Below are 6256 nucleotides of genomic sequence, written 5' to 3' on the forward strand. Positions count from 1 at the left end.
TCATGATTGCACCTTGTTGAATTTCCAAGAAAAATAGTACTTTAATTGCTCAAACACACAACTTTTGTGACTTATCACACTTTGAAGCTCGATATCTTCGGCAAATGAGGACCAATTTTGTTAAACAAAATGTCAAATTAATCAGTTCGACGAGATCTTTAAGGTGACAAAACAAGTCATGGTAGCATCATGTTGAATTTCCAAGAAAAATAGTAATTTAAGTGCTCAAACACACAACTTTTGTGACTTCTCAAATATTGATGCTCGATATCTTCGGCAAATGAGGACCAATTTTGTTAAACAAAATGTCAAATTAATCAGTTCGACGAGATCTTTAAGGTGACAAAACAAGTCATGATTGCATCATGTTGAATTTCCAAGAAAAATAGTACTTTAAGTGCTCAAACAGACAACTTTTCTGACTTTTCAAACATTGAAGCTCCATAAATTCGGCAAATGAGGACCAAATTTGTTAAACAAAATGTCAAATTAACCAGTTCGACGAGATCTTTAAGATGACACAACAAGTCATGATTGCATTATGTTGAATATCCAAGAAAAATAGTACTTTAAGCGCTCAAACACTCAACTTTTGTGACTTTTCAAATATTGAAGCTCGATAAATTCGGCAAATGAGGACCAAATTTGTTAAACAAAAAGACAAATTAATCAGTTCGACGAGATCTTTAAGATGACACAACAAGTCATGATTGCAACATGTTGAATTTCCAAGAAAAATAGTACTTTAAGCGCTCAAACACACAACTTTTTGAGACTTTTCAAATATTGAAGCTCGATAAATTCGGCAAATGAGGACCAAATTTGTTAAACAAAATGTCAAATTAATCAACTCGATGAGATTTTTAAGATAACACAACAAGTCATGATTGCACCTTGTTGAATTTCCAAGAAAAATAGAACTTTAAGTGCTCAAACACACATCTTTTGTGACTTATCACACTTTGAAGCTCGATATCTTCGGCAAATGAGGACCAAATTTGTTAAACAAAATGTCAAATTAATCAACTCGATGAGATTTTTAAGATAACACAACAAGTCATGATTGCACCTTGTTGAATTTCCAAGAAAAATAGAACTTTAAGTGCTCGAACACACAACTTTTGTGACTTTTCACACTTTGAAGCTCGATATCTTCGGCAAATGAGGACCAAATTTGTTAAACAAAATGTCAAATTAATCAACTCGATGAGATTTTTAAGATAACACAACAAGTCATGATGGCACCTTGTTGAATTTCCAAGAAAAATAGTACTTTAAGTACTCAAACACACAACTTTTGTGACTTTTCAAATATTGAAGCTCGATAAATTCGGCAAATGAGGACCAAATTTGTTAAACAAAAAGACAAATTAATCAGTTCGACGAGATCTTTAAGATGACAAAACAAGTTATGATTGCATCATGTTGAATTTCCAAGAGAAATAGTACTTTAAGTGCTCAAACACACAACTTTTGTGACTTTTCAAACTTTGAAGCTCGATAACTTCGGCAAATGAGGACCAAATTTGTTAAACAAAATGTCAAATTAATCAGTTCGACGAGATCTTTAAGATGATACAACAAGTCATGATTGCATCATGTTGAATTTCCAAGAGAAATAGTACTTTAAGTGCTCAAACACACAACTTTTGTGACTTTTCAAACTTTGAAGCTCGATAACTTCGGCAAATGAGGACCAAATTTGTTAAACAAAGTGTCAAATTAATCAGTTCGACGAGATCTTTAAGATGACACAACAAGTCATGATTGCATTATGTTGAATTTCCAAGAAAAATAGTACTTTAATTGCTCAAACACACAACTTTTGTGACTTATCACACTTTGAAGCTCGATATCTTCGGCAAATGAGGACCAATTTTGTTAAACAAAATGTCAAATTAATCAACTCGATGAGATGTTTAAGATAAAATAACAAGTCATGATTGCACCTTGTTGAATTTCCAAGAAAAATAGTACTTTAATTGCTCAAACACACAACTTTTGTGACTTATCACACTTTGAAGCTCGATATCTTCGGCAAATGAGGACCAATTTTGTTAAACAAAATGTCAAATTAATCAGTTCTACGAGATCTTTAAGATGACACAACAAGTCATGATTGCAACATGTTGAATTCCCAAGAGAAATAGTACTTTAAGTGCTCAAACACACAACTTTTGTGACTTTTCAATCTTTGAAGCTCGATATCTTCGGCAAATGAGGACCAAATTTGTTAAACAAAATGTCAAATTAATCAACTCGATGAGATTTTTAAGATAACACAACAAGTCATGATTGCACCTTGTTGAATTTCCAAGAAAAATAGTACTTTAAGTGCTCAAACACACAACTTTTGTGACTTTTCACACTTTGAAGCTCGATATCTTCGGCAAATGAGCACCAAATTTGTTAAACAAAGTGTCAAATTAATCAGTTCGACGAGATCTTTAAGATGACAAAACAAGTCATGATTTCATCATGTTGAATTTCCAAGAAAAATAGTACTTTAAGCGCTCAAACACACAACTTTTTGAGACTTTTCAAATATTGAAGCTCGATAAATTCGGCAAATGAGGACCAAATTTGTTAAACAAAAAGACAAATTAATCAGTTCGACGAGATCTTTAAGATGACAAAACAAGTCATGATTGCATCATGTTGAATTTCCAAGAAATATAGTAATTTAAGCGCTCAAACACCCAACTTTTGTGACTTTTCAAATATTGAAGCTCGATAAATTCGGCAAATGAGGACCAAATTTGTTAAACAAAAAGACAAATTAATCAGTTCGACGAGATCTTTAAGATGACAAAACAAGTCATGATTGCATCATGTTGAATTTCCGAGAAATAGTACTTTAAGTGCTCAAACACACAACATTTGTGACTTCTCAAATATTGAAGCTCGATAAATTCGGCAAATGAGGACCAAATTTGTTAAACAAAATGTCAAATTAATCAACTCGATAAGATGTTTAAGATAAAACAACAAGTCATGATTGCATTATGTTGAATTTCCAAGAAAAATAGTACTTTAAGCGCTCAAACACACAACTTTTGTGACTTTTCAAATATTGAAGCTCGATAAATTCGGCAAATGAGGACCAAATTTGTTAAACAAAAAGACAAATTAATCAGTTCGACGACATCTTTAAGATGACAAAACAAGTCATGATTGCATCATGTTGAATTTCCAAGAAAAATAGTACTTTAAGTGCTCAAACAGACAACTTTTCTGACTTTTCAAACATTGAAGCTCAATAAATTCGGCAAATGAGGACCAAATTTGTTAAACAAAATGTCAAATTAATCAACTCGATAAGATGTTTAAGATAAAACAACAAGTCATGATTGCATTATGTTGAATTTCCAAGAAAAATAGTACTTTAAGCGCTCAAACACACAACTTTTGTGACTTTTCAAATATTGAAGCTCGATAAATTCGGCAAATGAGGACCAAAGTTGTTAAACAAAATGTCAAATTAATCAGTTCGACGACATCTTTAAGATGACAAAACAATTCATGATTGCATCATGTTGAATTTCCAAGAGAAATAGTACTTTAAGTGCTCAAACACACAACTTTTGTGACTTTTCAAACTTTGAAGCTCGATAACTTCGGCAAATGAGGACCAAATTTGTTAAACAAAGTGTCAAATTAATCAGTTCGACGAGATCTTTAAGATGACACAACAAGTCATGATTGCATTATGTTGAATTTCCAAGAGAAATAGTACTTTAAGTGCTCAAACACACAACTTTTGTGACTTTTCAAACTTTGAAGCTCGATAACTTCGGCAAATGAGGACCAAATTTGTTAAACAAAGTGTCAAATTAATCAGTTCGACGAGATCTTTAAGATGACACAACAAGTCATGATTGCATTATGTTGAATTTCCAAGAAAAATAGTACTTTAATTGCTCAAACACACAACTTTTGTGACTTATCACACTTTGAAGCTCGATATCTTCGGCAAATGAGGACCAATTTTGTTAAACAAAATGTCAAATTAATCAACTCGATGACATGTTTAAGATAAAATAACAAGTCATGATTGCACCTTGTAGAATTTCCAAGAAAAATAGTACTTTAATTGCTCAAACACACAACTTTTGTGACTTATCACACTTTGAAGCTCGATATCTTCGGCAAATGAGGACCAATTTTGTTAAACAAAATGTCAAATTAATCAGTTCGACGAGATCTTTAAGGTGACAAAACAAGTCATGGTAGCATCATGTTGAATTTCCAAGAAAAATAGTAATTTAAGTGCTCAAACACACAACTTTTGTGACTTCTCAAATATTGAAGCTCGATATCTTCGGCAAATGAGGACCAATTTTGTTAAACAAAATGTCAAATTAATCAGTTCGACGAGATCTTTAAGGTGACAAAACAAGTCATGGTTGCATCATGTTGAATTTCCAAGAAAAATAGTAATTTAAGTGCTCAAACACACAACTTTTGTGACTTCTCAAATATTGATGCTCGATATCTTCGGCAAATGAGGACCAATTTTGTTAAACAAAATGTCAAATTAATCAGTTCGACGAGATCTTTAAGGTGACAAAACAAGTCATGATTGCATCATGTTGAATTTCCAAGAAAAATAGTACTTTAAGTGCTCAAACAGACAACTTTTCTGACTTTTCAAACATTGAAGCTCCATAAATTCGGCAAATGAGGACCAAATTTGTTAAACAAAATGTCAAATTAATCAACTCGATAAGATGTTTAAGATAAAACAACAAGTCATGATTGCATTATGTTGAATTTCCAAGAAAAATAGTACTTTAAGCGCTCAAACACACAACTTTTGTGACTTTTCAAATATTGAAGCTCGATAAATTCGGCAAATGAGGACCAAAGTTGTTAAACAAAATGTCAAATTAATCAGTTCGACGACATCTTTAAGATGACAAAACAATTCATGATTGCATCATGTTGAATTTCCAAGAGAAATAGTACTTTAAGTGCTCAAACACACAACTTTTGTGACTTTTCAAACTTTGAAGCTCGATAACTTCGGCAAATGAGGACCAAATTTGTTAAACAAAATGTCAAATTAATCAACTCGATGAGATTTTTAAGATAACACAACAAGTCATGATTGCACCTTGTTGAATTTCCAAAAGAAAAATAGTACTTTAAGTGCTCAAACACACAACTTTTGTGACTTTTCAAACTTCGAAGCTGGATAACTTCGGCAAATGAGGACCAAATTTGTTAAACAAAATGTCAAATTTATCAACTCGATGAGATTTTTAAGATAACACAACAAGTCATGATTGCACCTTGTTGAATTTCCAAGAAAAATAGTACTTTTAGTGCTCAAACACACAACTTTTGTGACTTTTCAAATATTGAAGCTCGATAAATTCGGCAAATGAGGACCAAATTTGTTAAACAAAAAGACAAATTAATCAGTTCGACGAGATCTTTAAGATGACAAAACAAGTCATGATTGCATCATGTTGAATTTCCAAGAGAAATAGTACTTTAAGTGCTCAAACACACAACTTTTGTGACTTATCACACTTTGAAGCTCGATATCTTCGGCAAATGAGGACCAAATTTGTTAAACAAAATGTCAAATTAATCAACTCGATGAGATTTTTAAGATAACACAACAAGTCATGATTGCACCTTGTTGAATTTCCAAGAAAAATAGAACTTTAAGTGCTCAAACACACAAATTTTGTGACTTTTCACACTTTGAAGCTCGATATCTTCGGCAAATGAGGACCAAATTTGTTAAACAAAATGTCAAATTAATCAACTCGATGAGATTTTTAAGATAACACAACAAGTCATGATTGCACCTTGTTGAATTTCCAAGAAAAATAGTACTTTAAGTGCTCAAACACACAACTTTTGTGACTTTTCAAATATTGAAGCTCGATAAATTCGGCAAATGAGGACCAAATTTGTTAAACAAAATGTCAAATTAACCAGTTCGACGAGATCTTTAAGATGACACAACAAGTCATGATTGCGTTATGTTGAATTTCCAAGAAAAATAGTACTTTAATCGCTCAAACACACAACTTTTGTGACTTTTCACACTTTGAAGCTCGATATCTTCGGCAAATGAGCACCAAATTTGTTAAACAAAGTGTCAAATTAATCAGTTCGACGAGATCTTTGAGATGACCAAACAAGTCATGATTGCATCATGTTGAATTTCCAAGAGAAATAGTACTTTAAGTGCTCAAACACACAACTTTTGTGACTTTTCAATCTTTGAAGCTCCATA

This window comes from Euwallacea fornicatus, unplaced genomic scaffold (genome assembly GCF_040115645.1).
Source record: "Euwallacea fornicatus isolate EFF26 unplaced genomic scaffold, ASM4011564v1 scaffold_39, whole genome shotgun sequence".
NCBI lineage: Eukaryota > Metazoa > Arthropoda > Insecta > Coleoptera > Curculionidae > Euwallacea > Euwallacea fornicatus.